Source organism: Mastomys coucha, unplaced genomic scaffold (assembly GCF_008632895.1).
Source record: "Mastomys coucha isolate ucsf_1 unplaced genomic scaffold, UCSF_Mcou_1 pScaffold22, whole genome shotgun sequence".
Classification (NCBI taxonomy): Eukaryota; Metazoa; Chordata; class Mammalia; order Rodentia; family Muridae; genus Mastomys; species Mastomys coucha.
Window position 1 is genome coordinate 122,670,524 of NW_022196905.1, and position 26,791 is coordinate 122,697,314.

Below are 26,791 nucleotides of genomic sequence, written 5' to 3' on the forward strand. Positions count from 1 at the left end.
AAAAAAGAATTCCTGATTGCTCAGGGTTCTCTAGAGGAACAGAACATATAAAATGAATCTGTGTATATACAGAAAGGGGATTTATTAGAATGGCTTACAGGCTGTGGTCCAGTTAGTTCAACAATGGCTGTCTACCAACAGAAGGTCCAAGAATACAGTAGTTGTTAAGCCTGTAAGGCGGATGTCCCAGATGGGCTTCAGTATACACCAGCATACCAAAGGAGGCTGTAGTACCAGTGAAGGAGTGCATTTGCCAGAGAGCCAGAGCAAGCAGGCAAAGAGGGCTAGCTAGCTTCCTTCTTCCACGTCCTTTATAGAGGCTGCCAGCAGAAGGTATGGCCCAGACAAAAGGCATCTTTCCACTTCAAAAAAATCCAGGCTAAAAGTGGGTCTTCCCACTTCAGATGATCTCACTAAGAAAAATCATTCACAGATGTACCCAGCCACTGGGTTTTAGTTAGTTCCACAGGTAGTCAAGTTGACAACCAAGAATAGTCATCACAGAACCTGAGAAGGGACGCCCAAGAGTGTCCTCTGGCCTCTACACATTCGTGTGCACACACAAACACAAACAGAGGCGCGCGCACACACACACACACAAGGATGAGGTAGAAAATACATCCTCAAAGGACAATAGATGGAGGCTTTTTCAAACAGCTGAGGGAAGAACCTGGCTAGTAGATGTCCTTGCTTCAGTCTCCCCCTATCCGGCCAGCCCATGTCCCCTTGGTAGTGTCCCACATCTGCCTCCATGCTTACAAGACCTCCAGAAAGAATAGATTCCAGGTACATTCCCACTGAGGACGCCCACACACCCATCAGCTCTGTGCCTGCATCGCTCACTTTGAATCCCCCTCAGTCAGAATTCCTCGGCAGCACTGATGAGTTCTGGGTCTGAAGATGACAAGCACCAGGCTCCGGGTCCCTGGACATCTATATGTGGGGCTCCCGTGGCTTCCATGGGTCCATAACAACAGGAATGGCTACTCCTCTGCTTCTGTTCTTTCTTCCTAGGTGAGTAGACCTGCTTCCCCATTCTCACTGCTACTTATACGCTCGGCTTCCAGAAGAATCTTCTCCCTCTATTTATTGCCAGCACTTACTTATGACCCCTTAGAAGTCCAACAAAACAGTCTCAGCTTGTCCCAGAGACAAATGCCGATTTCGCTATCAGAGATGTTGGAAGACCTCAGCAGATACCAGCATCAAGCCACCGGGTCTTCCAGCTCAGTAACTGGAAGCCATTCCCGATCCTTCTATCTTCGTTCAGTACCATCCACCCAGTCTTCCTCTACACAGGCTGGTGTCTGTATCTGCCCCAGGCCCTCTCTCCCAGGTCATGATCAGTTATCTCCTTGTCTCAGGCCCAGTCCCTTCTTCCAAAGTCCCTGAGAGACAGCTCCCTGGTAAACCATCTAAACTGTACCACAGTTGGTAAGCAAGGGGAGGGGAGGGGAAGGGAGGGAAGAAGGGAAGGGAAGGGAAGAGAAGGGGAGGGAAGGGAAGAGAAGGGGAGGGAAGGGAAGAGAAGGGAAGGGAAGGGAAGAGAAGGGAAGGGAAGACTATTGGTTTTGAAGTTAAAGTTCATGGATCCAGATAAACAGAATGCCCAAGGGCAATTGAGACAGAACGTGGTGGAGCTGAGAACCTCATGCATCTGACAGCCAGCCCTAGGTCAGAGGGAGAGTTGAGATGTGGACAGAGAAGAATGAGTCTGCTTTTCATGTTGATCAAGGTAGTCATGGCCCATGCTGCAGGACAACCTCACCCAGGTCACATGTATGTCTCTGAAGTACTCAGTGAATCAATAGGCTGTACGTGAAATGTGAAAGAGTTTCCCTTTTTCAGGACCCATCAAACAGCTGGTGCATTCTGGGCTCCCTGCCTCAGGAGGGAGGGGCACAACTAGACTAAGAAGAACGGAGAATTCTCTGGGGCTCAGCCTGATGACCTGTTCATGGACAGGAGGGACAGACACCATCTCTGGATGACCCTATCTTCACTGTCAACTGGATTTAGAATCTCCTAAGAGACATTCTTTGGGCATGGCTTTAAGGGTGTTTTCAGAGATAATTAATTGATGAGGGAAGGCCTCTTCCTGAACATGGGTAGTGCCATCCCGTGGGCTGGGGTCCAGAATTGAAGAAAAGTGGTAAATTGAGCGGGGCGCCAGTACTCGGGAGGCAGAGGCGGGCAGATCTCTGTGAGTTCAGGAGCAACCTGGTCTATAAAGTGAGTTCCAGGAGAGCCAGGCCTACACAGAGAAACCCTGTCTCAACAAACAAACAAACAAACAAAAAGGGAAACTGAGAAGTTGAGGCTCAGTTAGTAGCATGTTTGCCTAGCATATACGAAGTACTGGGTTCAGTCCTTTGCATTGTATGGTATATTCCATGGGTGTTTGGACCTGAGTATGATGGTACACATTTGTAATCCCATTCAAGCTTGCATAGTAAGCTTGAGGCCAATCTTGGCTACATAAGACCTTGTCTCAAAAAAAAAAAAAAGAAAAGAAAAGAAAGAAAGAAAAGAAAAGAAAAGAAAAAAGAAAAAGAAAAAGAAAAGGGAAAGACAAGAAAAAGGAAAGAAAGAAAGAATAAAGAAGAAGTTAATCTGAGTACAGTATCTACCACTCTCTGCTTCTCTTTCTACTGAGATGCAAGGGGGTGAGGAATTTTAGCTGCAAGCCCCTGTCTCTGTAGAGTTGCCTACCACCATGGCTTTCCACTATAATGGACTGTAGCCCCGCAGATTGTGAGCCAAAATGAACCATTTCCTTCCTTAAGCTGCTTCATCCAGGTATTTTTTTATCATAGCAACATGAACAATAGCTGATACAGGAAGCCCAGGGACAGAGCAGAATTTGAACCAATTCTAGTCCCCGGGCCTGATCGTCTATTCTATTCTTATGGATCCTCCACTTTGTGAGTCTCCCATGGGTCCTACCCATAGTGTGAAATGTCCCTACTGTGCCAAGAAGTCATTCCTGCTCATCACGCCTCTTTTCCTGCTCCTCTGCCACACAGATTGGAACATGAAGAGTAGCCAAATTGGTAGCTATGGAATCTTGCCAAGGGACTGGTCTCACTGTCTCACTGTGGTGGTTTAAAATGAGATGTCCCCGGGTGGTGGTGGCGCACGCCTTTAATCCCAGAACTAGGGAGGCAGAGGCAGGCAGATTTCTGAGTTCCAGGCCAGCCTGGTCTACAAAGTGAGTTCCAGGACAGCCAGGGCTATACAGAGAAACCCTGTCTCGAAAAACCAAAAATAAAAATAAAAATAAAATAAAATGAGATGTCCCACATAGGACATTTGCATATCAAGTCCCCAGTTGGTGGCACTGTTTGGAAAGGCTTGGGGTGTGGCCTTGTTGGAAGAATGATGTCGTTTGGATAATTTAAAGGCTCTCACTATGTTGAGTTTGGTTTCTCTGCTTTGTGTGTGAGTTCAAGATATGAGCACTCAGCCTCTGTTCCTGGGGCTATCATGGACTCTTGAACCCTCTGGAACGATAACTCCAAGTAAATCCTTCCTTCTGTAAGTTGTCTTGGTCAAGGTGTTTCATCATAGCAATAGAAAAGTATCAAAGGCATTGTCCACATGGTCACAGTGTTGGCTATCCCTGAGCGTACATGGTACAGGCCCCCTTTGAAGGGCAACTAAAAGACCTAGTTCCCCAAAGGCAGTATCTACCCAGTGCCATGTCTGTCTCCCAGAGAGACCTTGTTCTACACAGCAAGGAAGCCTTACCATCCAAAAGCAACACCAATTACAACACAATAGAAGGGGAATTCACCAGTCTCCAGCCCGCCTGTGGCGGGATTTATTTTTAAAGCAATGGTATTTATAGCTATCTGGATGTCAAGATCAACAGTGATGCTTACGTTGCGTACAAATGTCAAGAGCGACCTCCTGAAGAAGTGTGTCTGCCATCAGGTGCAGACACAGAGCTAGCCGAACTATCCCCTCCTCTCCTCCTCGGGAATCGAAGGTGTGGTCCTAGGCTGTGGAGTGTCCTGTTGGAGCAGAGGCATAAAGGAAGCACAGCTTCCCTTGGCGGGTCTTCAGTGTGATGGCTTGCAAAGTCACACTGGGGATTCTGTTATACTGTAGTAGTGATGGGGGCATGCTTATATGTATGCACATGCGCATGTGTGTGCATCTTCAGACACGGGAGATTGTTTGTGTTCAGCGTGCATGATTTCCCATCCCACTTATACATCAGATTTACTCTCCACAATGAGTCACAAGAGTTCTAGAAATTGGGATATATTTTCACCCAAAGTAGCTTAGTATCTCAAACTAGGGGAGAGGAAATAGATAACGACCCTTAAGAATGTCCTTATGGGGGAGGTGGTGAGTTAAGAGCTCAGTGGTTAAGAGCACTGGCTGCTTGTCCGGAGGACCTGAGTTCAATTCCCAGCAACCACGTGGTGGCTCACAACCATCTATAGGGAGATCTGGTGCCCTCTTCAGGCAGGCAGATTGATATGCAGCAGAGCATTCATACATTAAATAAATAAAAATTAAAAAAAAAAAAAAAAAGCTGGGCAGTGGTGATGCACGCCTTTAATCCCAGCACTTGGAAGGCAGAGGCAGGCGGATTTTTGAGTTCAAGGCCAGCCTGGCCTACAGAGTGAGTTCCAGGGCAGCCAGGCCTACACAGAGAAACCCTGTCTCAAAAAAAAAGAGTATCCTTATGGGCTGCTGGGATTGTTCTTCAGATAAGGGCACTTCCACCAAGACTGATGACTGGGGTTCGGTTTCTGAAAGTCACATGGTAAGGGGAGGAAGAACTCAACTAGCACCAAATTGTCCTCTGACTACATGTTCCATACACAAGTTCACACACATACAAACACACCTTATGCACCTAAAGTAAATAGACACCGTGTGAAAATCGAGATGCCAACCACTCTTTTGTCTAATTCCATCTGAAAGCCAGGGTTTGTGCAACTGTCACCCACAAGTATGGATAAAGCTCCCCTTGGCACAACTCACATCCCACAGTAGTGGTTCCCAACCCTCAGGACCAGATACAGAGACCAGGAATTGGGGTGGCCGTGGTGGGGAAGTGAAGTCCGCCAGACTGCCCTCAAAGGCCAGTGGCCAGCTGTGTGCTCTGGTATGAAGGACACACCTCTCTGGGTCTTGGTTTTCTTGTTTGCTTTACAAATCTGTCAGGAGTCAGCAGGGAAAGAGCATCTACTGTCTTCAACTAAATTAAGTGATCGGGGTTAAGATGAGCGGCATAGCAGGATTTGGAAACAGAAAAGCCAGCATGTGTAATGTGGCCACTGGAATAATTAGCCACAGACTGATGTCAAACAGTAAAACCTAAGACAGGATCCTTCACTTATTGAACGCCGGGGCCGCACCATCACACTTGGAAGGCAGTGTGAGCTGTAAGGTCAGAGGATTCGGACAACCATGACCACCAGACACCTGACTGATGAGTCTCGGTGACAGACACAAATGCCCACCCCTTCCATCTCCTTCGTCGCATTAGACTGACTGGGTCACTTCCTCCTTATGCTCCATCTATTAGTGCACAAAGTCATTTCCCAGGGGTTGGTGAGGATGTCCCATGGTGAGCTTAGAGTCCTCTGCACTGAGGACTGCATGGTCACCATGAACTATTTCCAACACAAAGTGATTTCCAAGTCCAGCTGTCCTCCCCCAGTGCTCCTATCACAGAGAGGCCCCTAAACTCTGCTAAAACCCCAGTCCACGCCCCATAACATCCTGACTCCTATTGCCACCTCCAGCCATCAGCAGCTCCTGTGGCGTCTACCTTAAGCTCAGATCGAGAACATGAACTCCTCTCACACTGATGGGCACCACTGCCACTTACTGTCTAGTCCACTCAACCCTCCAGAGCAGATGTGATAAATGATGTTGAAGGCACCTGCGTGTCTGGTGATGGGTTATCTTCTCTATTCCCTTGCAACCCGGTCAGCCTGGAACCTGCTTTGGCCCCCAGAACACGGTGGCAGAGCCTTGTGTCAGATTCAAGTTACTCCCTGTGGGGACACACCTGCTCCTGTCCTGCTTAGTTCCCCATGCCGCTGGCCAGACCTCACAGGATAGAGAGCCAGGAGCTAGCTCTAGGACTTAGGTGGCCATCAGAGCACAGCAGTCTAACCCAGCTGCATTGGGCTCCCTCTAGACACAAGTGGCAGCCTTGGCTGGACACTGAGTCCCACAGCCGAGGCCAGTCATGCTAAGAAGCAGTTTCACCCACCTGGACCGGAGAGCAAAAAAACAAGTGGCTACAGCTTTAAGCCACTGAGCCTGGGGACAGTTCATTACATGGTATCATTGTAATAGTAAGAAACAGACTGGGTACCCCAATATCCTGAGAACAAAATCTAAACTCCTCAGGTTCTCTGTGTTTCTATGTGGGAGTCCTATTCTATTGATATTGACGATACCCCCTCACCTCGATTCACCTGGAATCATCCTCCCTCGGCTTGGGAAGATGCCAAGCACATCTTTCTCTAAGATGCATCCCATGTGACCCTGTCTGCCTGTGGGCTTTTCTTCAAGCACTGTCACCAAGGGAGACTATGTGTCTTATGTACTTGGTCAGCCTGCTATTGCAGTATGTGGTGGATGGGAGGGGGCGGGGGAAGGCGGGGAGAGGAGGGATAGTCACTACCCATTGGCATCTGTGAGTAATCACACAGTACCCTCATAGGCCAGGGTCTTGCTGTGCGGATGCCACTCAGCAAGCCCTGCGATGGTTCCGTCCCTTTAACGATGACTCCTGGGACCCAGCACTCCCAGAAAGAGAGTAGACAAGCACAGTCTCCTTAAACCAGCTACTGTCCCCAAAGGAGCATGGGCAGCATCTGATGGCATGGACTTGGTGGGGTGGGCACCTCACAGGTTCCCTTTCCACTTTCCACCATTAAGACATTTCTTGATTCAGCCTGGCCTATGGCTTCTCCCACCTTCTCCTGCTCACAGGTCAGAAGAGATCCCCAAGAGCCACATGATGCCTTTGGCTGTCTGTCCTTCCCCCAACATGATTCCCTGTCCTGGTGAGTTTGTATTATCAACTTAACATGGTCAAGAGTGATCTTCAAAGGAGTCTCAACTGAGGGATAGCCGAGATCAGGCCCTACGTAAAGAGAATTGTCTTGATCGATAAGGGAGGACCCGGTCTACTATGGCCAATGCCACTTCCTTGAAGAAGGAAGTGAGCTGAGGAAAATCTAAAGAGTGAGCCAGTAAGTAGCGTTCCTCCATGTTTCCTGCCCTGAGCCCTTGCCCAGACTTCCCCAACAGAGACTGTGATCTGGAAGCGTAAAATGAAACAAACCCTTCGCCTTCAAGTTGCTTTTTGTCCTGGTATTCATCTCTGCAACAGAAACCAAACAAGAACGCCTCCGGAAGAAAGAGACATGTTGCCAAAGCAGCTCCCACGTTTCAAGGGAGGGAAATCCATTCTTTGCTTCCTGATTTGTCATCCCCGGTAAACAACCTCTCCTTTCTCCAAAAAGGTGGGAACTGTGCGATGGTTTGCATCTCTGTTTATATCCGGTCTCCATGGATATAAGGCGCCAAGTGAGACTCTGAGAGATGCTGTGTCCTCCTCCACTGCTCTCCACCATCCTCATCTTTATTTATTCACTCTGGTATTGTTACTGTTGCTATTATTATTATGATTTACATGTGTGTGCAGGTCTGGGCTGTACGGGAGAGGGCACACATGTGAATGGGAGAAGACAGCTTTTGGGAATCCTCTCCTTTCACTATGTGGGTTGCAAGGATCAAACTCAGGCTTTCAGGCTTGGCAACAAGCCTCCTTACCAGCTGAAACACATCCCATTTGTCTGAGACAGGGTCTCTTCTTAAGGTAGAGCTCACAGACACTTGTAGACTACTGTTGGCAAGCTCCAGGGACACACACACCCTTCTCTGTTCTTCCTCTGCAGCTCAAGGGTTTCAGGGGTGCTCTGTCACACTGGGCTTTTATGTGGTTTCTGGGGATCCAAACTGAGATCCTTAAGCTTACACAGCAAGCATGCCACCGACTGAGCTAGCTCCCCAGCTTCAAATTACTATATTTTTGTGATTTATTTATTTTTCTTTTGCAGGTGTGTGTTTTGTTAGCATGCATGTATGGGCCTTGTGTGCTTGGTTGGTAGCAGGGAGTTCAGAAGAAGGTGCCAGATGTCTCTTGAACTAGAGGTAGGGACAGTTATGAACCACTACACAGATGCTGGGAACCAAACCCGGGACCTCTATGAAAACAGCAATTGGTCTTAACTGCTAAGCCATCTCTCCAGCACCAGCCAGTTATTATTTTTAAAACATAGGAATCAGGAGGGATCCAGACCAAGATGGAGCCTACCTAACGGGGCTGACCCACAATAGGGACTCCAATCCATTTTTGTGTTATTCTCACTGGAGTCTTAAACAACACACTGTGTGCACCATCCTGTCTGTCTACACCACCTGCCCACCCCACCCCCATTTGGCCAGGTCGGCTTCATGAAGATTCTGCTTTGAAGCTCTATCTGTGATAGTCAGACACTGGAAACAACTTAGATGTCCTTCAACTGAAGAATGGATCTTTTTTTTTTTTATTTTTTAAATGTGATACATTTAGAAGATGGAAAACTATTCCGCTATTAAAAACAAAGACACCGTGAAATTTTCAAGCAAATGGATGGAACTAGAAAATATCATCTTGCGTGAGGTAACCTAGACCCAGAAAGATACATATGGTATTTTTAACTGGATATTAGCCATAAAGTACAGGATACACTCCACAGAACCAAAGAAGCTATTAACAAGCAGGGTCCAAGGGAATATGGTTGAATCTCACTCAGAAGGAAAATAAAATAGACATCAGAGGTAGATGAAGAGAGAGAACTGTGTCGGGGAGGAGTCGGGGAGGGGAACAGAAGGGATCAAGTTGCAGGGGTATCTTTGGGACTTGCCAGAAACATAGGACAAGGGAAACTCCCAGGAAACCCACGAGGTTGTTGCTAGCTAAGACTCTCAGCAACAGGGGTATGGAACCTGAAGTGGCCAGCTCTTATAACTAGGGAAGACTTCCGACGGAGCGATAAGGACAATAGCCTACCCACAAGACCTTTGACCCACAACTCTTCCTGCTTACAAGATGTGCAGGGATAACAATGGAGCCGAAATTGAGAGAATGGCCAACCAACGACCGGCCCAACATGAGAGCCATCTCATGAGAGAGAGCCTACCCCTGACACTGGTGAATGATTTCCTGCTCTACTTGCAGACAGGCGCCTAGCATTAACGGTCCTCTGACAGGCTTTGCCCAGTACCTGATGGAAACAGAGGCAGAGATCCACAAACAAACACTCATCGGAGGTCAGGGAATCTGGTGGAAGAGGGGGGGAGGCAGGATTGAAGGAGCCAGAGAGGTCAAGGACACCACAGAAAGTGTACAGAATCAACTAACCTGGGCACGTGAGGGCTCACAGAGACTGCAAGGAGCATGCATGGGACCGACCCTGGCCTCCTACACATATATGCAGCTTGGTCTTCATGTGGGATCGCCAAGAACTGGAGCAGGGGCTGCCTCTGACTCTTCTACTTGCCTTTGGATTGCTACAGCCCTAATTGTGCTGCCTTGTCTAGCCTCTATAAGAGAAGATGTGCCTTAGTCCTACTGCAACTTAATATGCCAAGGGGGGTTGAGATCCATGGGAGGCCTCCCCTTCTCTGAGGAGAAAGGGAGGGGGGAACAGGATCAGGAAGTTGAAAGGAAACGGGGGGGGGGGGGGGGAGAGAAGCTGTGACCAGGATGTAAAGTAAATTAATCAATTAATAAAAAAAAACCAAACAAACAAAAAATTCTGCTTTGAAGGAAGTAAGAACCATATATATAAACAGTAAAGGATGTGACCTGAGACCCAGGTCTCCACTGTCATTTTAACTAGTATGTCAGCTCCTTGGCTGGCCCAGATGGTATCTAGGAACAGTTCGATCTCAGTACTGCTAGCATTCAGCGTGGGATAATTCTTTGCTGCTGGGTCCTGACCTGCATGGCAGGAGGTTGGGCACGCCACTAGTGACTCCCTTTCCTATACCAATCAAGGTACCTCTGGCGTCATCAAGTGATTCCTGGGGTCTTCCAGAAATGACCTATCTAAACTGTCCCTCCTGGTCACTTTCATGAGAGGGCTCCAGATATCCAGGAGTCAAGGCTCACTCTTCATTTAATCTGCCAGACACTTTCTTTGTTACAAAGAGAGAGTTAAGCCAGGTGGTGGGTGTCCTGGAGAAGACCCAGTGGGTGGAGCCAATGGCTTAATCATTGATCTGGTTCAAGATCTCTCTTTCTCTCTCTCTCTTTCTCCCCTCCCTCTCTCCTTCTCCCTCTCCCTTCCTCCCCTTCCCCTTTCCTTCTCCCCCCCCCCTTCAGAGTCTCCTGAAGTGGAAGCCCAGAGAAGAGCCAGTTGCCTAGAATAGTTTGGTTATATCTCCACTAGAGAGCTGCGTGGGAATACACTTCTTGGGAGTCTCCAAATGAACTGGCCCTGGATCCACAATGCTTCTTGATCTGACGGGTGGCTATGAGGGCCACACCAGAAGAGAAGCAAAATGACCAAAAGACCACTTGGGCTGGCAATGATCCACCCTATGATCCATGAGCACTGCGTGGGGCTCAGCTCATTTAGCAACCTCAGAGATGGAACATGTAGTCGGGTGGCTTCCAGAAACATGGTCTCCCACTGTTACATTTACACCACAGACAGAGTAAATGTGACCCCAAGTGCCCTGGATTTTGAAACGGTTTCTTGGCTACTTCCCCACTAGAAGAGTAGCCGTCACCTCCACCCCTACCCTGTTGCTGGCTGCAGAAGGGTCATCACTATACATGACCTACCTTCAGGACCTGTTCCAAGTTCTCCAGTTTGGCTTGGAGCTGGCGTTTCTCCCTCACAGTGAATCAAACTCTCCTCTCAGGTCACCACAAAGAGCCAGGCATGTTCAGCCTTCACCTGTGAGCAGAAGAACCGGAAACATGGAAGCCATTAGCACCATCCCAGAACCGGAGTAGGCACCACTCTGGTCCCCTCCAGCACCTGTACAATCTCTTTTGGAGTAGCAAAGATTGAGTTCCTCTGAACAGACTGCCTGGGTTTATTCGTACAAGGCAGGGCCACCTGGCACCCAGAGGTGACATTCCTCCTGTCCCTTCCTATCTTCATCCACCCGTACTGATTGGTTCCAACTTGGAATGCAACCCAGTCCTGGTAGATGGGTAATACTCTATCCCTGAGGTAGAGTAATTATCTCCATGCTATAAGTATAGGGGAAATCCTGTGAGCCTCGTGTGAGAACCTGGCAGAAAGACTCTTTTCCTAGTGGACCTGGAAAGTTGAGAGTAAGGCTTATACCTAGTGTGCAATTCGCCACCACAAGAGAAGAACAGATCTAGGATGAGCTCAATGACAAAGGCACAGAGCCAAGACATACAGAAGGAAAGGCTTGAACACCTAGATCTAGCTGTACCTGGGGCTATTTACCTTTCTATCCAAGTTACTTGGGCCAATAAGAACCTTTTCCTGTCCCTTATACCATGAGAATCTCAACAGATAAGAAAGTGTTTCCTGGACTGTCTGGAAGTATTCACTCTTCCACTTAAAACCTTTGTCCAATATTGACAGTGAATAAGAATATAACCCTTTCTCTGTCTCTCTTGTGGTTTCTCTAAAGCAGATCAGGGTGTCCACTGATGAGAGAAGTCTCTGCACTGAGCTCATTAATTCTTAGGAGGAAACGACACATTGCAACCCAAAGGCAGATTTCTAGCTTCCTTCCCTCCTCTCAGTATGTTAAGACAGGCTGTCACAAAGCCTTCTTTTCTACCTCCAAAGCCCTTGTTGTCTTAGAGACTTCACAAGCCATGAACGTTTTCCTTTAGCTAGACAATTTCCCTGACTCCAAGGGAAGGGGGGTGGGGGGAGGCAGACACACACATGGCACCCCTGGTGGTTGCAGGGGTTGCTGCCTGGGGTCATGGGGGGGAGGTGACTGGTAGGCAGGAGCTCAGGCCAGTCATTTTGCTGCCACCCGAGGCTTCTGGCAACAAACCTGGACAATGTCATGGTCTATCTCGGTCAAATGGTCCTCACACTTGAACCTCGACCCCAGGGCACAGGTTTGCTGCAAGCTGTCATGGTTCATGTTCCCGGTTGTCAAGAGAGTAAGGAGGTGGGGGTGGGGGCTCTGAGAAGCCAGAAGTTGGTCTCCTTTGGAGCCCCATAAAGCCTTCTGAAATGTTTTCAAGCCCTGCTTCTCCCTTCTAGATACCTCCTAGGGTGTTTCCATGGAAATCAAAATAAAACCCAAACTCTTCAGATCTTCCAGCCTCTTCAAGATCTCTCTCTCTCTCTCTCTCTTCTGCTGGCCTGGCCTGGCATGTCACAGGCTGAGGACACCCTGTCCTCTGTTCCCTAAACAAATCAAGCTCGTCCTCATCCCTGATATTTTGCACTTAGGGAATCCCTTACCTGCCATGATGCACCTACCCATGATGCACCACTCCCATCCCTACCCAGCTCTGTTATTGAGCAGAGTCCCTCTGCCAGGCTGACCTGATCACAGATGGTAATGGAACCCTCATCCTTCCACCTGTTTCTACCCACTCCCAATTTGCCACACTGATTTTTTTTTAAACAGCTCTTTTGCAATGTGGGTGAGGATACTGTATGGAAGACAACGCCTGTTGCAAGGTCATTATGACTGTCCCCAAAGAGCACCTGCGTTGCTTTAGCTTGTACCAGGACAGCATCCTAGATCAGCTTATATAGGGAGTTACCTCCACCAGCTCTTATACTTATGAAAATAACACCATACTCCCCAGTTGGGGTCCTGCCCTCAGGTAGGGCCGAGCTTCTGTTGCTGAGTTTGAAGGCCATGTTGCAACTTCTAACACACCCCCAACTCCCACCCCTTATCTCTTGATTCTCTGTCCAGTAACCACCCATATTTCATAGGGCCCCTGACTCAGTTTCCTCCATTGATTATCAAGAACATGGACTCTGCTTCACTCTACAGCTGGGACTCAGAGACCCATGTCACTTAATCCCCAGTGATACCTGAGCCCAGGTGACAATGGTTGTTGTGAGTGAGCACAAAATGATGTAAAGAAGGTTCCAATTGGTCCTCCTGCAGCCACGCTGAGGATACAGTGCTCAGATAGGGGAAGAACAGCCTGTCACCTTGTACCAGAAGCCACCGCCCATGCAGGGCACAGCTCAGCAGGGCAGGACCTCATCTAGGTCCCTCTGTAGTTAGTAGCCCTAGTCAGGACACTCCTCTTGTAGGTAGCTATGGACACACTGCCTTAATCAGAGGCCCAACTCTTCTGGGTAAAGAAGGGACATAGAATTGACAGGCCAAAAAGGGTCACTGTCAAGTGGCCACTGGTTTCATGGGAGGGACATAGACCTGTTACCTTGACATGCAAACCCTCTGAACCCTGCTGCCACTTCTGGGCCTAGTGAGTAGAAGTGGCCCGGCTGGCAAAGTCCAGGGGATACCAGGAACCTAGCACTTTGCCTCACAGGTCCCAGCAGAGTTCAGCACATGGTATGGATGGGGGGTGGAGGGAAGAGGGTGAGAATAGAGGGACAGATAGATGTGTGTCTGTACAAAGGTGTGAGGCTCACAGCCCACATTCCCACGACTATAAAACACCCCTTAAAGTTCCCTATGTTACTATCAGAGATGCACTTGGGCCTAGAATGTTCTCCCTGGGACTGAGCCAAGCTGCCTCCTGCAAAGGAGAAGTATTCAAAGCAAGAAGGCAGGCCACCAAAGAGACCTCTCCAGATCAGACAGTGTGGGTTCCAGACGGCCAGAGACAAGGGCGTACAGCTCTTTTTTGTCCCAAACATAAGATGCCTCAGTTCTCTGCATGTACACATATCTCTGAAACCAGGAGATCAAAACTGGGGTGGGTCTTGGGCTTTTTTCTTTGCTTAGCCTGCCAAACCCTAAATGTTTGTCTGTCATCCTCATAAACTTCCACATAATATTCTCCATTAAACTAATGCCATCATTTTTCATGCTGGTATTCTAGAGTGGGATGTGGAGTCTGCCAACAGGGCCCTTGGATTTACAGGCTGCAGCTCCAAAGTCCTTAGGCTACAGACAAACTAATAACTAATATTCGGCTTTGCGGGGCTTGGCACCTCCGGGCCTGCATGCTTGCCCCATTAGGCAGACAAAGCTCAATTGGCAAGGCCGGCTTCTGGGTACCTGTTCGAACATTTCCGGTTCACAGCTGGTTGTAGAGGGAGCCACAAGGGGCCTGGCAGAGAGAAGCTCAGACACTTAGCTACAGCAAACAAGGCCCCAAACCTCAACCTGCCATGGGACAGCTGTCCTGCTGGAGGTGCAGCTCGCAGCTCTGTCTCGCTCAGCCAAGGAAGGAATTAGAATTAGCTTGTGAGATCGGTAATCAGGTGACTTTGCAAGCCTCAGAGCGTGGAGGGCTTTTTGTGTACTGCAATCCCAGATTTCCAGGCTCGACACTCCTCCGCAAGACTGTCCACCAGGGGGACTTTGATCCACTGTTTAATGGTCTGGACCACATCTGGACCTTGGTATCTATCATGCCCTGCTTAAAGCTCAGGAAGGGTTTGGAGCCTCACATCCATAATTAATGCTGTTCTCTTCATATGGGGCTACTAAAAAGCAGATTGTAACTCCAGGCCAGAATGAAGGAAGAAATAGAACCCCCTGAACACACTGTCTCAATCAGAGGCCTGACTCCTCTAGGTGAGGAAAGAACCTGGAGTTGATCCCCCGAAGTTGTCCTGGAAGCCAGGTTTGTATTGACAAGCCCCCCTGCCTACTATGAATCAGATGTAACATTTAATGCTGTCCTGGGACTCCCCTCTTCCTAGCTACCCGAGGACACAAGATGCTCAGCCCACGGGAAATCTGGCGAGCTGCTGTCTCTTGTGGAAAGCTCGAAGCCTGCAAGCTAGCTCACCCCAGAACTGGGAAGAGAACAGAGCCCAGCCAGGCTGGCAAGGGGGCGGGACAGATCTGGGAACATCTCTGCCAGCCTGCTGTTCCTGTCTGGGCCCTCGTGAGTCACCAGGCTCCTCTGACATCCCTGCAGAGCAGAAGAGTGGTACTCTCACTGGGCACTTAGAAGCCTAGTCAAAGGTTTCGTTTTTATAACTTTAATTGTGTGTATGTGTGTCTGATTGGGTGCGAGAATACACAGGAGTGCAGGTACCCTCGGATACCAGAGGGATCCCGCGTCTCGATGATAGGTGATGGTGAGCCGCCTGATGTGGAACGCAGGACATCTACAAGAGCATTAAGTGCTCTTACTTTGGAGCCGTCTTTCCAGCTCCCTAACAGTCTATTTAGAAGGGAATGCTGAGAAAAGACTCAGAAGTCTCTGACCTTAAGGAAAGCATGAAGTTGAACTAAGTCGTGCTTTTCAAAAGGCGAATGAATGTCAAGCGCATCCCAGAGACTGGGCAAAAGGGCTGCCTCGGGCTGGGACCACACCTGCTTCTGAGGATGGGCTGGTTTTCCCAGAAACCCACAGGACCTCCCCCTCACAGTGGGCAGTAACTCAAGAAGTAGGAATAAAGCTATCCCATGGCTCGGCTCCCCACCATCCCTACCATTCTGTATCCGATGCTTAAAACAAATGTCAGTGTCAATTGAAACTGGGGCTAAAAAGGTCACTGGGTTTCCTCCTGTGCTTATCCTTAGTTTGAGTTTATCTGGGTTTCTTGGGATCTTTCCCCAGAGCTGCTTTGAAGAACAGAGGCTGATGGGAGTAGGGTAAAGGGCCCTAACTGAAAAGCACATTCATTTTCAAAACATGATTAAAATATCAACGACACCATCTCAACTATTTTCAAGTCTGATGATACCGAACAAGCTTGCTTCTCCCCACCCCCCCATGATGGTCACTCGTGTCCAGAACTCTGTCTCCTTAACCAATGACTCCAAACCTCTGCTCCCTTGGCCTCAGACACCCACCACTCCATTTTCTGTCTCAAATTTGACTATTCCAGTGACCTCATTTAAGTACAAGCCGGGCCTCTGGTTGCAGCTATTCAAGAAACTTAGTAAAGGGATTGATGACTCAAAGCCTGCCTAGAGATAAAACTAGGATGAGGCCACCTTGGGCAACCCAAGAACCCATCTCAAGAGGAACAGTAAAAATAGGGCTGGGGGTGTGGCTCAGAGGTAGACACTTGCCCAGCATTCACAAGTCCCTTGGTTCTATTCCCAGTCTGCACCTAAGCAAACAAGTAAAAAGCTTGATTGTGCAATATCCATCCTATGGTGGCTGGCTTGCCCTGATGTCCCCAAGGTCCACTCTTGCTGTAGCTTGAGTTGGAATGCCCTCTTATTGTGTATGAACAGAAAAACAGAACCCCAGTCAGGCTGGTATGGGAGTGGGAAAGGTCTGGGCACACCCCTGCCAGTGCGCTGTTACCATCTGTACCCTGTGAGTCACCAGGTTCCTCTGACACCCCCACAGAGTAGAGGGGGAGGTATGCTCACTCAGTACCTCAAAGCCTGTTTGAAAGGATACGCAGAGAAGGCAGTGGGAGCAGATGTTTCTGGTCTTTAGGAAAAGCCAAGCTGGGTTGCCTGTGAGTTCTGTGTGGGTCTATTCATCATCGGGGGCTCGGCTCTGTAGGTTCCTTCCAGCTTTGGGCCACTGTAAACTTACCCCCTGGGCACACAAACGCAGGTCTGCAGCCCCGCTTTTGATTTGTTTGGCTACACATCCTGTGATAATGCTCACTGTCAACCTGACAGAATCCAGAATCACCTGAGAGACGGGCCTCAGCACACACCTATGGGGGATAATCTGATTTGGTCAACTGATGTAGGAAGACCCATCTCGATTACAGCCGGGACTGCTCCCGAGGCAGATGCCGGACTATGTGACATGGAGAAAGTGAGCTGCCCCCCAGCATGACATCAGCCCTTGCTCTCTGCTTTACTGTGGATGCAATGTGACCAGCTACTTCGGACCCCTGCCCTAGTGACTTCCCAGTGACTTCCCCTGCAACAGTGAACTAGAAAATAAACCCTCTCTCCTTAGTTGTTTTTGACAGAGTATTTTATCACAGCGGCCATTAAAAGAGCATAGACCCCAAGTGAGGTCACTTGCTGGATCAGACATAGTCCTAGCTAAATTCTGGAGGGACCCCCAGCCTACTCTCCCCACTGCCCAATCACTACCAGCAATGTACAGAGATGCCTACTCTTAGCGACACTACAATTTCTTGAGGGGGGAGAACCCCCCACATTTTAAAGATATTCTTTTTAATTGTGTGTTTATGTGAACATGTGAGTGCAATGCCCATCAAGACCAGAAGGGGGCGAGAGATTCCCCTGGAGCTGGAGTTACAGATGGTGAGCCACAGACATCAGTGCTGGGAACCCAATCAGGTCCTATCTCAATTCACACTCTTAAATCACTGAGCCATCTCTCTGGTCCCAAACTTTTTTGTGTGGCTCTGAGGGCCTTTGACATATAAGACACATGCTCTATCATAGACCTATATACCCTTAATCCAAAAACCACATTTTAAAAAAGATACTAAATAGAAAGGCTGGAACACAGGTGTCAAACAGATAGAGCTTGGCTATTCTGTGTAATTCAGTCAGGCAAAGTTTCAATATCAACAGCTCAAAACCACCAGTTGGGACTAGGGGTGTGGCTCCTGGGGATGTGGCTCCTTGGTAGAGCTCTTATCTAGCAGGACCCAAGCTTTGTTCTCCAAACTGAAAAGAAAAACAAAGACTGCCCTTTTCATTCAGGCTGCCCTTGTGCAGGCCTGTCATTCTGGATCTGGCTAAAGCAGGGAATAGATAGTGAGTTCTAGAACCATCTAATATACACAGTAAAACACTGACTCTGAAAAACCAAAACCCAAAAGCACTAATCCATGACTTAGCTACCTAATACTGCAGAAATCTTTGCACTCCACACACTGGAGCCTTAGCAATGGAGGTGACTAAGAAAGATTGGACCAGAGGAGACAGACAGGCAGAGCAGAGAGGCTATGTCAAACTGAGAAAGGACTGGCAGACTGAAGGAAATAAAAGCCAGGTGAGACGAGGTCCCATAGGAGAGCTTTCAGGCTGGTGGTGCCAGGCAGCTCTGGGGAAACACTTTATGGCATCAGTGCCTGAGGCTTTGGGAAAGGGAGAAAGTGGGGCCTGCTCAGCCCAGAAACTATTTGGAGCTGAGACCAGATTGAAGTGCCAAGTTGCAAAAAAAAGTCAGGGTGTCTAAAGCTTGGTGAATGAGGCGGAGTAGTAGACACCAAGGTCACACAAGGTCACCAGAACTCCGTGTACTTATGGGTGGCACAGGCGGGAGTGCAACGAAGAAGCCAAGCTCACTCCATCTGCTCTGGGGATTGTGGCAGGATGACAAGCGGGAGGGAGCGGGGCTCATTAACAAAGCGTTTTGCATCTCAGTAAGCAAAAAACAGTAGCCTGGCATGAATTCCAGCAGCTATGGAGGCCAGGTGTAGATAGAGCTGGGGCCTGGCCAGCATCCCTACCATAGGTGAAGAGCAGAGGATGCAGGAGCAGACAGAAGTCAGGATGCTGCTCTGGTGTGGGCTCCCAGCGCAGTGTCTGGTAGATGTCTAGGTAGAGGTTCATGTTTGAGAGACTCTGATGGGTGCTTTGGCAGGCCTAGGTTTCAGGCCAATTTGGGCTGCGTCAGGGTTAGGGTCCATTCCATAAGCCCTTCCTTCCCTGTGGCTCCTCCCGGGCCCTTGGAAAGGATCCCAAGGTGGGTTGGCAATGGTGTTATTACCTGGTCATGCTGCCGGGCCCTCAAGGGAAGGCCTTTCCAGGGGCCTCAGGTGATGTTCCCTCTGCACAGCAGCCTTTAGTTCATCTTCCTGGAAAAGGAGGAAAGGGTGTGGTGAGACAAGGCAGAGGCAGGGGGATGAAGTTCTGGTTTAGAGACTAGCTCTAGGCTTGGTGCTAACTCAGGACCCTCAGCCAGATGGGACCCCCATTGTCTTTCTTATACCTAAGCCATGCATACCCCAGTTGCAGAATGAGACTGGCAACCTGTACCATGATGTCACGTGATCATGGAATCGCTTTGGGTACAGAGCTGGTAAGGCTCTGCCACCCAGTCTTCTAGCAGCTGTAGCCCAACTTGTTCCTCTTATTAAATTCCATTTCACTGGGTCCAGTGGCTGCGACTGTCTAATTCAAGTCAGGAGATGCTATTCCAAGACAGCACCAGGCAAAGAGAAAGATGGGCCACCTCCTCTTCCTCCTACTATAGCGTCTCCAAATCATCCCAGTCACGAACTGGTACGTAGAGGGCCACTTTTGACCCTAGTCTCCACAGCAAGGGTCAGCCACAGAAAGAGATGAAATAAAGACCAACCAAGAAAAGGCTGAGCCCTGGGCAGTGTTGTTGAAGAATGTGGTCAGTAATAAAAGGAAGGAATGAGGGAGAAAACTGGGTTAAGCCTGAGTAGGCTTATGGCTGAATAGTACAAAGTGAGTGTTTCACTACGTAAGCACATTGCTTACCCTAAAGAAGTCCAGGGAAACATGGGAAGAAGGGGCACTGTGGCTGTGTCTCCAATGCTGCTGCTTAAGCTGTACAGGCTCTGGTGTTCCCTGCAGCAGCACAGCACACACGAGGTCCTGATGTGTGTCTATTGTAGCGCCTGGAGGCAGCTCAGCAAGTCCCCACCGTCATCCTACGAAACTCTTGGACAGCAAGATGGACCCTAAAAGCCATCATGGGTGACACTAGAGAGAACTCAGGGAAGTCACCACTCTAATGAAACTGAGCCAAGACCACTGTACATCTATCCAGGGTGTGTGCTCGAGACGGGAAGGCCTCTAGAATGTGTAGGCTCGCAGCTGCAAAACGACATGCCATCTCTCCCAAGCGGCGCGGGGTGACGGCCATGCTGAGGATGTACAGAAAGAAGTGGTAAGGGAGGCCTAAGGACTTGATACCTGAGGCAGGGTTTCCCCAGGGTGAGATAACCAGCACTGGACACCCCTGTCGCACGTGTGCATGTGGCTCTGCTGTGTGTCAGAACAGACCCCTGTGGAGGTGGGTGCCACCAGCTGCTGACCACAGCTGAGGGCTCAGTAATTAAGCTCAGCTACATACGCCCACAGCCTGGAGATGGAGAGACTGTGACTCACTCTCTGTCACGACTATACTGAGGAGTGATTCGGGGAACAGGGTCCCTCCTCCCCGCCCCGAGTCTCTTCTGACCTGGAATAGCATTGCGAAAATCAGGCAATCTGGCTTACACAGATTTCACTGTTGCCTTGGGTAGTTAATTCTGTATGTGTATGTTTTCACATATGTGCGCATACAGGTAGAAGCAGGAGGGTGACTTTAGTTGTCGCATGTCGATAATCATCAGTTTGTTTTCTGTGTACGGTCTCTTACGGGACTGGAGGCTGTTAATGGGCTGGCCTAACCAGCAAGTCTAAAGGATCCTCCCCTCCCATCTCTACCTCTATAGAGCATGTAGCTAGCATTTTTCTTTTAAATGCAGGTTCTAGGACTTGAACCCAGGGTCTTCACACTGGCTCAGCAGGTACTTTACCCACTGAGCCATTTCCTATCCCTCGGAGGGTTAAAACTCTTAAGCGATACATTGTAGTCAGAGTCTTTGATCTTCCAAGTTCAAAGGTCAGCAGAGGGATAGGGTTCAGGATGAACAGGCGAAGAATGTATGAGGGACCTGAGACAAATATGGTAGCACCCCCACATGAGACAAGTATGGGAAGCCCCCAGGTCTACACTGCAGACGGGAAAACACCATCTACGTACGCCCTGCAGATGGGCACACAGCTATGAGGAGCAGCGGCAGATAAGTGACCAGAAGATCCCTGGACCAGACTTGAGAGCTCTGGGAATCCAATCCTGAAACCCCCAAGCAAAAGCAGAAAGGCTTTATCAACCCTTCAGTAATCATTGATCTATCAAGGAGGAAAAGACTGATTTGTCTTTTTTTTTCTGATGTGTTAAGCAGAATTATGGGGAACAAAAATCCAATTAGGATGAGGGTGTAAGCCAAGACCTGCCCAATCGCTTGAATCTCAGCTGCCCTCAGGGGACATGTAGGACAGTTGGCCCTCATGCAAGAACATTCTAGACTGGTGGTGAAGGGTGTGTGCCCACTTCGGTCAGCTGCAGCCCGGCCCCGAGCCTAGGAGCCACTCGGGGAAGAGGGTGCCCAAAGTCACCAGAGATACTGTGCTTTCCGCAGCTGTGAGCACGGTTTTCTCTCTTGGTTACTTGTCTTTTGATAATATGCTCTGGTGACTCAAATAAAAACATGCATGGCGTATTTGTTCCCAGAATAGACATGTCTACAGGTTGGATTTGGCTTGAAAGTGGGGCACTTTATTAGAGATGTCAGACAGAGACAGAATCCAAATACTGATGAGTTGGGGGGGGGGGGCACAGACAGCTACTGGGCAGGAGAAAGATGACTCAGGGTGCTGGGGTGCCTGCACCTGAGCCTGATGGGCCATGGACACACTTCCTGCACGGTGAACTATATTCTCTCCAAATTTAGACCCTGGAGCCTCAATGTGGCAATATGACAATATGTGTAGACAGCGCTCTTGAGAGATCAGTAAGGTATCCTTACAATAACACAATCAGTTACAATAATGCAAATCAATCTCGCTCCCTCTCCCTCTCCCTCTCCCTGTCTCTGTCTCTCTGTGTCTCTCTCTGTGTCTCTCTCTGTCTCTGTCTCTGTCTCTGTCTCTGTCTCTCTCCCTCTCCTTTTCCTTTCCCTCTCTTCCCTTCTTTCTTCAATTTGCCCCCCATACACACTGCCATGTAATGACACATCCACCTGCAAGCATGAAAGGAACTTCAATAGTATAGAACCAACCAGCTCCTTGATCTTGGGCTTCAGCCATCGACATATCAGTTATTTTAATACCCCCAATCTAGGGTTCCCAGACTGACCTATCCTCTTACCACAGCACGGAGAGGTAAGCAGAGTTTTCCTAGTTTCCAAAGAACATGAGCATACCAAGAACATGTCAAGGGGAAAAAAAAAACAGGCTTAGATTATCGTCCATCCTCAAGGAATGCTCAGCGTATTGATATCATGTCTGGTGATAACATGGACAGTAGGGAAACTGAGGCAAGTCAGGGAAAGCAACTTCCCTTGAGAACTTGTGGGTTCTGCCTCCTCTAGACTATGGCCTCAGTGGGTGCCTGACACACACGTGTTCTAGACACAGCCCCTGTCCCAGCCTCCTGAGGAAGAGATAGGACAGGTCAAACTGACAGAAGCAGATATGCAGCTGATCATGGGAGGGGACAGGGGAGGAGTGGACTCTAGCCTTCCTCAGATAGATGTGGAATGAGAGACAAGTTGAGAAAGGCCCTCAGAGTAAGGACGAGGGACAGAAACTCATGAAAGCTCTTGTGGTGTATGGGGCAAGTGGACCGTGCCACCAGACAGAACTGATAATGTTGAGTAGGCTCAGACCTCCAGGAATCTCAGAATTGAGAATGGCAGGAATGGAGCCAGCTCCCTGACAAACTACCTGATCTGAAACATGTAACTATGACACCCCACTGAGAGGATCATGGCAATCAGTCATGTAGCATAAAAACCTGGAGTTCTCCATGCTAATGAGGGATCTACATAGGCCCCACGTGTTTAGGAAATGAGCATCCCTTCCTGGGCATTCCTTCCCCAAAAAAAGGTATTTAATCCCTGGTTCACCCTAAGTAAGGTGTATACATTCATATTTGCCATCAAATAAAACAGTTAGGACAAGCAAGGACTGTCTCCTTCATCAAGGATCGCCATGGGAAGCCAGGGGTTTCATCTTCAAGAGCCATGCCTAAATCTCCTGGAAGAGGCCTTCTCTATTCTAGCCCCTCCGTACTCTTGCCACCAAACCAGATTCCACCCCTGTCCCAAGCTCTGCCTTCCCCTTACTGCCTGGTGCTTAGATGCTCTGAAGGAAAGCACAGACCATGGACCCACATTCCCAACAGTGCCTGGGTATACAGAAGACTGGGAGCCACAGCAACCATCCCAGAGAAAACACGGACCGATGACCCCTACAACAGACTGTGCTCTTCCTCTCCTGAGTGGCTCGCACGCAGTGCTCAGGCACTCCAGCAGCAAGGTAAACACACAGCCCAGCAAGGGTGCCTCTATCTAAGGGACCCAGCGCCAAATGCTCCATGGGCAACCCAAATGCCAGGCTCTCCACAGTACTTTATGGACCCAAGAGACACTTCTCATCCATGTCTGATGCTGGATAGAGAACAAAGGGGAAGGATGCTTTAGACATCAAATGTGGAGAGATTGTATTGTTGACCTTCAGGGAGGCCCTGAGAGCCAGGTAGACAGAAGGACCTCCTTACTTTGTGTAACAGCGGCTCTGCCTGAGCTGATCTCCTTCTCTTTCTAAAATCTCCCCAGTTTCCCAAACCTTTGCCACATCAGCATTGCAGGGTGGCACCTTACTTGCCTCACGCAGACACTAAGGCACAAGGGGGTTAATTAAGCCCAAGTAAGAAACCTACACATAGCAAGCATCCAGTCAGGGGTTGAATCAGGCAAAAGCAAACAGCAAAGACTCAGCAGGAGCCTGAAAGAGGTCATCCATGGCGATATAAGCTTTCAGATGCAACATTTTTTTGTGTGTGTGGGAGGATGGGTGTGAGTGTGCATGTGCATGCATGTGTACCTGTGGGCATGTGTGTACACATGTGGGTGGAGAGTACAGAATTTGATGCTGGGTGTCTTCTTTTTTGAGGCAGAGCTTCTCAGTGAACCTAACACACATTGACTCAGCTGGACCAGCTGGCCAGAGAGTTCCTGGGATTCTCCTGTCTCAGCCATCCCAGCTCTGGGATGACAGACCTATTCTGGTGAGTCTGGTTTTTTTAACATGAGTTCTTGGGGATCAAACTCGTGTCCTCATGCTTGTATGGGAAGAATGGAGCCATCTGTCCATCCCTGACGGTAACGTCTTCTCCTCCAAAGAGATGCTTGATTGAAGGACTGGAATGGCATACCAAAGGAGACTGAACTTATATTCTGAACTTGGTCATTTTTGTGTATTTCATTAAAGGGCATTCACTTTGGGGTGTGTGTGTGTGTGTGTGTGTGTGTGTGTGTGTGTGTGTGTGTGTGTTTCCATTCACAAAGAGCTGCAAAAGTTTTATCACTCTCATGGCTGAACATGTACAATGATTTACAAATTAGAAAAAGCCACCCTACTGGGTTCAATAGAAACTGTCATTACAGCATGAAGTCTAGTCTAATAGTGCCATGGAAGGACAGTACCGTCAATGACAAGGTAAGCCAAGACTGGGCTGTGCTTCTGGTCTCATTCTTTCTGGGAAGAATTGGCAAGTGGTGCCTGCATGGTGACGTTGGCAGGGAGGATGGAGTGGCTGGGGGAAAGGGAGGACTTGAAGATAGATGGGTGGAGGGTGAGAAAGAGAGATGCGATGCACAAAGGAGTGAGCCCTTGAGAAGCTCCCATAATTCCTACCTGCTTTCCTAACACCTGTCCTTGTACCCACAGATAAGCGTAGCCCCGCCCCTCAGCATGAAGCCCCATTTTAAAGCAGATTGGAGACCATCAAAGAAAGCCACCACTTACCAAAATTTAGAGAACAAATCTGCTCACTGTGAGGTGCCCATCCCCAATTGGTATATCCCCAACAGAACCCCTCCACCTAAGGCTCAGGGAACAAAGAGGAAGAAGGGTGAGACAGATTACAAGAGCCAGAGGACCAGAACAAGATGTCTACTATGAGACTGCATCTCCTCTCTCTCTCTCTCTCTCTCTCTCTCTCTCTCTCTCTCTCTCTCCCTCCCTCCCTCCCTCTCTCTCTCTCTTTCTTTCTTTCTCTCTCTCTCTCTCTCTGTTTCTCTCTCTGTGTCTCTCTCTCTTCCTTCTTTTCTATTACTTTTTTACAGTCCAATCCTTACCCCCTCCCAGTCCACCCTCCCACAGTTCCACATCCCATTCCTCTTTCCCCATCTCCAAGAGGATGTCCCTAACCTATCCCCCCACCAGGGCTCCCCACTCCCTGGGGCCTCAAGTCTCTCTCGGATTAGGTGGATCTTCTCTCACTGAAGCCAGGCCAGGCAGTCCTCTGTTGTATACATGGCAGCGGGCAGGGGCTCAGACCAGCTGGTATATGCTGTCTGGTTGGTGACTCAGTGTCTGAGAGATTTCAGGTCTTCCTATGGGGTTGTCCTCTTCTTCAGCTTTTTCCAGATTTTCCCTAATTCAACCACAGAGGTCCCAGGCTTCTGACATTGGTTGGGTGTAAGTATCTGTGTCTATCTCAGTCAGCTGCTTGTTGGGCCTCTGAGAGGACAGCCGTGCTAGGCTCCTGTCTGTAAGCACATCATGGCATGAGTAATAGTGTCAGGCCTTGAAGCCTCCCCTTGAGATGGATCCCAAGTTGACCTGGTGTCTGGACCTCCTTTCCCTCAGTCTCCTCTCCATTTTTTGTCCCTGCAGTTCTTTTAGACAGGAACAATTCTGGGTCAGTGTTTTTGACTGTGGGATGCCAACCGCATCCCTCAAGACTGTGTCTTCTATATGTGACAAGAAAACTGTGCTCATAAAATCTCAACACTGTGGTTGTCTGAACAAGATCTGCACAGTGATGATACTAGTTTACATGCCAATGTGGGTGGGAGAGATCTCCCCTAGACCCCACCCTCAGATGAAGAGCTATGGGCAATTAGTGGCTCCTGAGATAGAAAGAATTAGCGTTTCCCAGGAACAAACCCCCTGATGAATGAGTCATCCAATCCCATGTAAATGATCCCTAAACACATGTACATATGAGCAACACTAAGTGGACTTAGCTGGTTGTATTTAGATATACATGCATAACAATAATAATTAAAGGTAAAGAATCCATGAATTTGAAAGGAAATGGAGGGCATGGATGGAGTAGGAAAGGTGATATTAATTCAGTATGATATATAAAATTCTCAACACCCCTTCAGAGGAATGTTGGCTCTGTCCAAGGTCCTGACCATATCCTGCTACATCTGCCAAGAGAAGCTATATCTGCTGAGATATCATGCTGGATGTGGATCTGGATAATTAACAACCCAGAGAGCCTGGCCTGGAGGTCTAGTCCCAACCAATCCAAGTGTGGTCATGAGAAAATCATTTAACCCTTCTACTCTTGTCAATTTTCATGAGATCATTTAAATAGAAATACATAATGGTATTTCCTATTTAAATGGAAATAGGAATGGGGGGCCAAGGGGGCTGCTGCCTTCCCGGAGCGACAGGAAGGAAGGGAGTTCTAAGCCTCAATAGCCTTCTACTCTGAGAAAATCCTCAAAATCATTCTGCTTGATGAAGGAACCTGGGCCCAAAACGTCATACATTGTTTAATTCCACTCATATTAAAACTTCACAGCATGTAATGACACAAATGGAAAGCGTGTGTTTGTGACTGCTGATCAGTGCCTGAGAAAGCCAGCTACAAAACCCTCTGAGATTTGTGATGCTTAGCTCCTGCCTAAGAGAACTTCTGCATAACTTCTGACCTCAGCATGACCTGTGAACTTAGGAAATGAATCCCTGCAGGAAATATGATCCCACGGGTTGTCGCTCAAAACTGCACACAAGAACACATAAACTATTTCTAACTCCTTAAAAGGACTGAAGTGTACCTGTGCAGTAAGACTCTTCAGAACAGTAAACTGAGAGAAGGAAATTGGACAGCTGGAATCCC

The 26,791-nt window shown here is 48.7% G+C and overlaps 1 protein-coding gene across 11 annotated transcripts in view; it reads right to left on the bottom strand.

Annotated features, from left to right (window-relative positions):
• The window catches only part of Rimbp2 (RIMS binding protein 2), a 193,847-nt gene that overhangs the window by 68,725 nt on the left and 98,331 nt on the right, over positions 1-26,791 (bottom strand). For all 11 annotated transcript variants that reach the window (XM_031338055.1, XM_031338058.1, XM_031338054.1 and 8 more), the window contains 2 exons: positions 18,836-18,923; positions 10,883-10,997 (listed from right to left, as the gene is read on the bottom strand). The gene's annotated coding sequence lies outside the window, so the exon portion shown is untranslated. The remainder of the gene's footprint in view (positions 1-10,882; positions 10,998-18,835; positions 18,924-26,791) is intronic.